The sequence below is a fragment of the Vicia villosa genome, linkage group LG4 (genome assembly GCF_029867415.1).
Source record: "Vicia villosa cultivar HV-30 ecotype Madison, WI linkage group LG4, Vvil1.0, whole genome shotgun sequence".
Taxonomy (NCBI): domain Eukaryota; kingdom Viridiplantae; phylum Streptophyta; class Magnoliopsida; order Fabales; family Fabaceae; genus Vicia; species Vicia villosa.
In genome coordinates, this window is record NC_081183.1 from 196,226,011 (window position 1) to 196,235,772 (window position 9,762).

Sequence of the window (9,762 nt, forward strand, 5' to 3'; positions counted from 1 at the left end):
TAAGAACAATGCAGAATGTCAATTAGGTCTTGTTTCTTTGATCGAGCCAACTTCTGTTGATCAAGCTCTAGAAGATCCAGACTGGATAATTGCCATGCAAGAAGAACTCAATCAGTTTACAAGGAATGATGTATGGGACTTGGTTCCTAGACCAAAAGGTTTTAACATCATCGGCACTAAGTGGGTGTTCAGAAACAAGCTAAGCGAGAAGGGAGAAGTGGTAAGAAACAAAGCCAGACTGGTTGCTCAAGGTTATAGTCAGCAAGAAGGGATTGACTACACAGAAACCTTTGCACCAGTGGCCAGGTTAGAATCTATTCGTCTATTAATTTCTTTTGCCACTCAACATAACATCACTCTTTATCAGATGGATGTCAAGAGTGCCTTCTTAAATGGTTATATAGATGAAGAAGTTTATGTCCATCAACCTCCTGGTTTTGAAGACTCCAAGTCTCCAAATCATGTTTTTAAATTAAAGAAATCATTATACGGATTGAAGCAAGCTCCGAGAGCTTGGTATGAACGTTTAAGTTCTTTCCTTCTGGAAAATGGTTTCACTAGAGGAAAAGTGGACACTACTCTCTTTTGTAAAACCTTTAAAAAGGATATTTTAATATGTCAAATATATGTTGATGATATCATCTTTGGAACATCTAATGCTACACTTGGAAAGGAGTTTGCTGAGTCTATGCAGGCTGCATTTGAAATGAGCATGATGGGAGAACTCAAGTATTTCCTTGGGATTCAAATCAACCAAACTTCTGATGGAACCTATGTTCATCAAACGAAGTATGTGAAAGAACTTCTGAAGAAGTTTAATCTTTCTGAAAGCAAAGAAGCCAAAACTCCTATGCATCCAACATGTGTCCTAGGTAAGGATGAGGTAAGTAAGAAGGTAGATCAGAAGTTGTACAGAGGTATGATTGGATCTCTTCTATACCTAACTGCTTCTAGACCTGACATTCTCTTCAGTGTTTGTTTGTGTGCTAGATTCCAATCAGATCCGAGAGAATCTCATTTAACTGCGGTTAAGAGAATTCTGAGGTATCTGAAAGGTACTACTAATGTTGGTTTAGTTTACAGAAGATCCAAAGATTACAACTTAGTAGGATTCTGTGATGCTGACTATGCTGGAGATAGAATAGAAAGAAAGAGCACTTCTGGAAGTTGTCAATTTCTTGGAAGTCATCTGATCTCATGGTACAGCAAGAAGCAAGCTACAATTGCCCTCTCAACAACAGAAGCAGAATATGTTGCTGCTGCTGGTTGTAGCACACAAATGCTCTGGATGAGAAGTCAGCTGGAAGATTATCAGATATATGAGAGTAACGTTCCTATTTTCTGTGATAATACTTCTGCTATATGTTTATCAAGAATTCTATCTTACATTCAAAAGCTAAACATATTGAGATTAAACATCATTTCATAAGGGACTATGTTCAGAAGGGTGTTATATCTTTAAACTTTGTGGATACAGACCATCAATGGGCTGATATCTTTACAAAACCCCTTGCTGAAGATAGGTTTAAGTTCATTCTGAAGAATATCAGTATGGATTTATGCCCATAATGAGAAGATGAGAAGATCTTATGTATGAGTATCTTCTGAAATGAGATTGGATTAGTCTTTTATAAGAAGTTCTGATTGTAATCAATTAGATGTAGTGATTATGGTATTACTAACGTTTCATTGTCTAAGTTGATTCAGAATCTCTTTAAAAATAAAACAGCTGTAACTGGCTATCCAGATGGTAAACACGTGTTCACCATTTCTGGACAAGCGTGCGTGCAGTTGAGGGGACGCCTACTTAGGTAACTGTGCTAATCACTTCTTTTGTCATTATTATCTCTCCTCACGTCATGTAACATTAAATGCTATCCATCATTTCCTTTTATTTCTTTTTCTTTTAATACTCTTCAAACGTTTCTTTTCCCTCTTATATTTCTCTCTCTTTCATTCAGTTTCTTTTTCGCTCTCTCTCTCTCTCTCTCTCTCTCTCTCTCTCTCTCTCTCTCTCTCTTTGCATTCATATCATAAACCCTAGCAGTTTTCACTATCTGCAACTTCATCATGAATCCCTCGTCAAGTTCTGCAAATCAAGAAACTGATCGTAAACAAAAGAGAAAGGCAACTGATGAACCAGAAAAAAAACCAAAAAGAGTAAGGATCACCTATGAACCTCTCAAGGTGAATCCCTTTGAAGCTATGATGTCTGGAAACTACTCTAGACGTGTGTATCAACCCCTTGATGGTATCCCTCAATCACCTCCCTCTTCACAGACTTCCACCACCTCTTCCTCTTCTTTCACTTCTCTGGAACCACCATCTTCACCATCTGATATCCTTTCTCCTGCAACCCATCCCACAGATATCTCCTCATCTCTCTCACACCCTTTTCCCACCAGAACACCTAACCCCTACAGTTTTGTGTTTCCTGACTCCAGATTCACTGTCAACCCTCCAACACCTACCACTCATTCTTTTCTAGAGCTTTTACACTCAGATGTAAATAGCTGGTTGGAGATTCTGGGTGCTGCTCACCTTAATCATCTGGATGAGTATGCTACCTGCAACCTCTGGGAAGCTTTTCGCCAGGATTTTCTGGTTAGGGCAACGGATGTCCAGAGAATGATCATGACTGAAGCACCTGGGGCTCGCGGTCTTCGCTTGGAAGTTGGTGAAAGCAGCTATCACCATCTCATCAGGAACAGAAGAGTTCTTGAAGAGAGGATACCTACAAATGAGATGGTAGAAGAAAATCCCTGCAGAGACATCGTGGTATGGAGACCAAGATATCTTGTGCTGACTGGAGATTTTCAATGGCTGTTTGATTGGTTCAGAATGAACCCTTCTGAAAGTGCTCCTCACATGATCTTTCCAGAAGTGGTTTATTCTGCTGAAGTTGCTGGTCCTACTCCTCCAACAAACCTAGCAGCTATTCTTCAGGCGTTGGAAGTTGGAGCTTCTGAGTTGCCTGAACCAGAATATGCTGAGGCTGCTCCTGAGTCAGACTCAGATGTTGAGATGGAAGGTACAGAAGCTGAAGACCTCCCAGAAGATCGTCCTGCTGAGATTGCTGTACCTGTTGGCAGAAATTCTGGTGCTTCTTCTTCTGGTGTACCCTCAGCTCTGATGGAGACCTTGGACGCGCAAGAAGCAGCCAACGCTAGGTTTCGCTCCTTCATGGCAAGGCAAACTGAGAGCACTGACGGGGTTCATGACATTCTGGCGCAGATTTTGTCTAAGCTAGGGTCTTAGTCTTAAGTCCTTGTAGTTTTCTTTGTTTGATTGCATCTGTTATTCTGCATACATCTTTTGTAATCATGCGTGTTTAATCAATGAAAAGTTTAATTCTGTTTCTTTCCTTTGTCGTTTTCTACATCTGAATCTTTTATATTCTTTTTGATGTTATGACAAAAAGGGGGAGAAAATATATGATAAATGATTTGATTAAATATTATCAGTTACCGGGTAAAAAGGCCCCATATTACTAACAGAACTTGCAAAGTTCTATGCTTTAAGTTGTGTTGTTGCAGGAATTGAAGATTCTCTTTAAAGATCAACATGAAAAGAAACAAGATGAATCAAGTTCTTGGATTCTTGAAGCAAGCTGAGTGTTATGAAGCTTCAGAATCAGAATCAGAAGCAAGAAGGAAGAATGTTCAGATATTCTAATGATAGAATATGATTTGAAACATTATGTCTATTTGTTCTGATACATTCTATATGGCTCTGATACATATTATGTGTTCTGAAACATATTCTATGTTCTGACTCATTCATGCTGACTTTTGTCGTTTAGTTTTGTTCTGTAACATTTCAGGATGTAGAGATGCTCTGATGATGCTCTGGTACATTCAACAATGTTCTGATACAATCTAGCATGAAGTGATGTAAGAAGAAATTCAAGCTCTGAAGCTGTCCCGAAGGAAGCAGAAGTCAGAAGCTGTGAATGTTCTGAAGATCTAAAGAAATTCAAGTTCTGAAGCTAACCGATGGAAGCAGAAGTCAGAAGCTGTGAATGTTCTGAAGATCAAAGAAATTCAAGTTCTGAAGCTGTCCGATGGAAGCAGGAATCAGAAGCTGTGAATGTTCTGAGGATCTAAAGAAATTCAATGTTCTGAAGCTGTCCTATGGAAGCAGAAATCAGAAGTCATGAATGTTCTGAAGATCAAGCACTGTGAACGTCTCTACTGAAATACTCAGGGAAGTCTTTTATTTATAAAATTCTTATAGTATTAATTTCAGGGGGAGATTACTCATCTCAGGGGGAGATTGTTAATCTCAGAGGGAGACATATTCACATGCTTATGCTATAGCTGTGTAAATTGTCTTTAGCCGTCTGCTCTTTCTGATCGCAAATTCATATCATTTATATATGTTTTTGTAATCATCAAAAAGGGGGAGATTGTTAGAACAAGATTTGTTCTGATCAATATTCTTAGTTTTGATGATAACAAGGATATGAATTTTGTGTGAGATAATGTGGTACTCTAATACATTGCAATTTCCCTTTCAGGAAATATATAAAGAGTATGCACAAATCAGCGCTCAGAAGCTTTGTCTCAGAAGGTTCAGCATGCAACATCAGAACATGGTCTGGCAAGACATCAGAAGATGGTCAAGGCAGAATCAGAACATGGGTCTATGGAAGCATCAGAAGAACTTGAGATCAGAAGCAGAAGCACTGAAGTTCTCATGGTATCACGCTCAGAAGCACTTCAAGGTCAGAAGACAAGAAGATGCTATGCACCAAGCTATTTGACTCTGATGATATTCAAACATTGTATACACAAACATCAGATCAGAAGAAAGTACAGGTGGCAGGCTACGCTGACTGACAAAAGGAACGTTGGAAGCTATTAAAGGCAACGTCAGTAGACACAGCGTGAACAAGGCTCGAGGTAGTTGACAAAAGCGTGAAACATTAAATGCAATGCTGTACGGAATACGCAAAGCATTAAATGCTCCCAACGGTCATCTTCTCAAGTGCCTATAAATATGAAGTTCTGATGAGAAGCAAGGTTACCAATTCTTGACGATTTCTGTGAATATTAACTTGCTGAAACGCTGTTCAAATCAAAGCTCAGAAACTTCATCTTCATCAAAGCACACTACATTGCTGTTGTAATATATTAGTGAGATTAAGCTTAAACGTTAAGAGAAATATCACTGTTGTGATTATAGCTTTTCAGAAGCATTTGTAATACTCTTAGAATTGATTACATTAATTTGTAAGTAACTAGAGTGATCAAGTGTTGATCAGGATACTCTAGGAAGTCTTAGCTTGTGTCTAAGCAGTTGTAATTAGAGTGATCACGTGGTGGTCAGGATACTCTAAGAAAGTCTTAGCTTGTGTCTAAGAATTTGTTCCTAGAGTGATCAGGTTGTGATCAGGATACTCTAGAAGACTTAGTCGTGGGCTAAGTGGAAAACCATTGTAATCTGTTGCGATTAGTGGATTAAATCCTCAGGTGAGGTAAATCACTCTGTGGGTGTGGACTGGAGTAGTTTAGTTAACAACGAACCAGGATAAAAATAACTGTGCAAATTGTTTTTATCGTTCTAGTTTTTAAGACTACATTTATTCAAACCCCCCCCTTTCTAAGTGTTTTTCTATCCTTCACTTCATTCCATCTTCCGCCATTTGCGCCTCTTCCAAATCTGCGACGTTGGTTTCGACCTCTGCCCCTGCCTCTTCCAAATCTGCCACCTCTAGAAGACTCACCTCTAGTTTGTATTTGGGGCTTATTTTGACCATTGTTGGGTTGAATGTTGAGTTTAAATTGAAAGGCACTCTCAATTGATTTTTCAGAATGTCGTAACATCCTTTGCTCGTAGGATCTCAAAGACCCCATCAATCCTTGAACAGTCAAGGTTGATAGATCCTTGGTTTCTTCTATAACACCCACCATTGGGTCAAATCTTGCTATCAAACTAATCAGAATTTTGTCAACAATTCTGCGATCTTCTATCGTATTACCATGCGACTTCATCTAATTCACCAACTCGGAGAGTCTGTTGAAGTACTCATTCAGGATCTCGTTCTCCTTCATCCTTTCATTTTCACAATTCTCTTAAGAGATTGAAGCTTCACCGTTCGCACCTTTGAGTCTCCTTCGAACTCTTGTTGTAGGATACCCCAGGCTTCTTTCGATGTTTTAGCTCTCATAATCCTTGGGAAGATGGATAGAGAGACTCCTCTTTGAATCATCCCGAGAACTCCATCATCTGTGATCTTCTTCTTCTTCAACTCTTCAAGCCGTTGGCTTGATTCTTCATCTTTTTCTTTTGATTTTTCAGCCTCCGTTGGTGTCGGTTCTTCATATCCGGTTTTGACATACTCTAGAACATCCAAAGATGTGAATAGAGTCTCCATTTTAACAGCCCAAAAATCATAGTTCTCTCCTTCAAATAGAGGAACTTTGACATTGCTGTAAGTTGCGGAAGGGTTGTTTGTAAAAGCCATAACTTTTGTTGTTTTTGCTGCAGCTGCAAGGATCTACAACTCTGATACCACTCTGTTGGTGGTATTCTAGAGGTGGTATGTGATAAATTATGGTGTTGCAGGATTCTGCAGAGGAAAACTGGATTTAGTCACTTTTTGCACTATACTTCCACTGGTGGAAGATATGCTTTAAAACTGCACAGGACACTTTTCTCACTATACTTCCACTGGTGGAAGACATGCTTTAAAACTGCTATTTTATTGAATTCACCACCAACTGCTATATCTTTCTTAGCATTACAAAGCCTTTATATAGGCTTGAATCAAAACTGACATAGAATACAATAAGGTGATAATTAAGATGAGGACTCTTGGTTCTCTCAATCTTAATGTTACAACTCTAACATAACTCTAAATAAAGACAATAATTAGAATTTGATGGTTGCAATTCTCTCATAATTCTTACTAAAGCCAGTGGTGGTTACAACACATTAATTTTAACAATAAAATTTAATACAACATTATTCAGAATTAAGAAATATCCAAGCAGCCGAATAGAACAGATCTGTAAAGTGTGAAAACTTATTTATGCTAACATAAAAACTGATAGCTGTAAGAACTATACATCAATAACAGAAATTCGATATCGATGTTCACCCCATTACACCAGTGAGATACCACCCATCAATGTCGGCGCTTCTCAATATTATCATTGGCTTGCTAATTATGTTAAAACACAAGTATGACTAAACTTAAAAGAATAATAGATTGTCACTGCAAAAACTGCTGCTCATCCCCTATAACAAACAAATAAACACAAGTAGTTATATTTTCTAAGAGGATTAATGGGTCATACATATTTCGAATGTGCATAAAGTTGTTAATCAAGAAGGAAGACACCAGCCTCAGAACCATCTTTGTATCTACAGACAGATAGAGCAATTTCAGAAGCTACTAAATGAATGTCAGAGTATGATACTGAGGGATTATAAGTAATGACTTACACCTGCAAGGATTTAGAGGCTTAGATGGACAAACATGTCCTTCTATGATTCATATGTAGTGTTGAAAATTGAAATACATCTATTAACATCTATATCTACTAAATTATATAAAGTATAAAAACACAAACAACTTTGTAAACTCAAATTTTCAGTCAGATTCCACCCTTGCTATATAGGAATACCGAGAAACTCAAACCAAACAATGGCAAAAAAGAAGACACAAGCTCAAAGGTCATCCACAATATAGAAGCACAACCATGATTTATAAATATCCATTTGACCTTCAAAATATATATATGCTTCCACCAATAGAAAATTCATTTTCAATAAACAATATTAGCAACAAAAGAATATTTGTCACAGTTGAATCAATTCTGAATTAAAAATGGGAAAGCGCGAAAAGGATCAAAGAATAGGAGAATACCTCTGTGACCAATCTTAGCTGGTGAACATAATCTCTTCTAGGGAATAGGGGTTGTCTTGTTACGATTTCACCGACCATGCAACCGACATACCATATATACTCAGTCATGAAATCATGTTCTTCTTATCCTCTGATTGGGTTCTTTTATCGTGCCCGATTTTTGTTGTACTGACAGGAATTCAAAAACCTCTCCTCTATTGTCATTCCTTCTGCTGAAAAATCACCAACTCCCCATTCTGCACCACGTAAGCAATACTTGTTCTCAATTTCTTTACTATTCCTGTAAAATAACATCACCCAACTCCATGGAACCAACAGACCTTTGTAATACTAAGTATAATCACTGACTCAGAAACCTTGCATCAGAAACGGTCGGGAGAAGTTAAAAAATGGTTGTAATCACTGCAGCCTAAGATTCAACCACAAATACATAAATAAGGACCATGATCCTCTGCAGTTGAAAAATGGTTGCAGTCACTGCAGCCTAAGATTCAACCACCATTAGATCTGTTTTCAATCAATTTTTCACTTGTTACTTCATATTCATTATAAGAGAAAGAAAAAATATTTGAAATGTAATTTTAGCAAAGACGAAGCACCTCTAACTCCAACAGCTTTCCACATATATTGTTTTTTAGTCTTCACAATGACGGTCATCCTGATATCCGCCGCTATAGCATTTTAGGGCTTAATATAATGTTAACTCCAGAATAATAAACAAAGAGGGTGTTTCCCATAATGTTAAATCCAGAATAATAAACACTGCAATGCATTACATAGATAGAAAAAATGACATATTTGACATAAAAGAATACTAAGTTACCCTAACAATTGAACGCCTACTCGAATATCCAATATTCCCCTCTGTCTCAGCTCTGTGATGGTCACAAGAAGGGCTTCTTTCCAGGGATAGTTCAACTCATAACCAACACAATGACCAAGTACCAATAGAAACAAATATATTATATATCTGTATTTTTCAGTCTTACCCCAATTTCTCTGAGATGTCTATGCATGGGTCATGAGTTGTTGATGTGAATCCACAGGCCATACATATTGAACAAAATACATTTACCCCGTTCTTTGTTAAACTTAAAGAATTGAGCAGCATAGGCCTCCCATAGGTTGCAATTTATCGCGTTGTTGCTGGGCATAATAAAATGGAATGATTAGAAACACAAAATCGATATGGAGCCAAACAAACATAGGGTTCATATTATGAAAAAATTACCTCTCATCCCTAAAGACCAAATTGACTTGCAGTTTTTTTGCCTCTGCTCTGTGTCTGGGCATATCCAATAGACTCGACCATACCAATAACATTTGCAAAAAGCATAACAACGAACAACATAAGTAATATGAAGGAAACATTCAAAAAAATGTGTAACTTGCTGCAAGTCATAAATATTACATTACCGAGCAGCAAATCTTTCTGAAACTTGCCGATAATAATATCAACAAAATTGGTAAACTTCCTTTGCTTGGGTTTTATTTCGTGTTTGTTAACATCAGAAACCGATGTTCCTCCAGTAAACTTGACCAAATACTTGTGTGTGGATGGTTTAAATACCAAGTTATTTGGCTGTACTTTAAAGTTTGACACGGTGTAGGTCGAGTCCAAAGCAAACTTCTCGTAATATGCAGCCATGTTCGCAGGCGGAACAACAACATGGACGTCACACCCCTGACCAAGATATTAAAAGTCCATAAAGTTATGAACTATAAATAATATTGTGCAACTGTTATGACCAAAGTTATCATTTGCAACTATGTAACACAGATTATGAAGAAAATATATCACAATAAGCTTTGTCATATATTAAGCTATAAACAACATAAACCTTTTGAAAGTTACATCCAACAATTTTATTTTTTATCTAATTACT

The 9,762-nt window shown here is 37.5% G+C and overlaps 1 long non-coding RNA gene across 3 annotated transcripts; it reads right to left on the bottom strand.

The window, feature by feature from the left end:
- Window positions 1–6,969: 6,969 nt before the first annotated feature.
- LOC131594215 (uncharacterized) lies at window positions 6,970–9,762 on the bottom strand. 3 transcript variants are annotated; one of them, XR_009281314.1, is made up of 5 exons: window positions 9,108–9,761; window positions 8,866–9,022; window positions 8,476–8,638; window positions 7,877–8,383; window positions 6,970–7,245 (listed from the first exon to the last, which is right to left on the bottom strand). It is a non-coding gene; the product is annotated as an uncharacterized LOC131594215 (long non-coding RNA). The 3 variants fall into 3 exon arrangements; XR_009281313.1 differs by having other exon boundaries at window positions 8,476–9,022; XR_009281315.1 differs by lacking the exon at window positions 6,970–7,245 and adding an exon at window positions 7,246–7,371 and having other exon boundaries at window positions 8,476–9,022; window positions 9,108–9,762.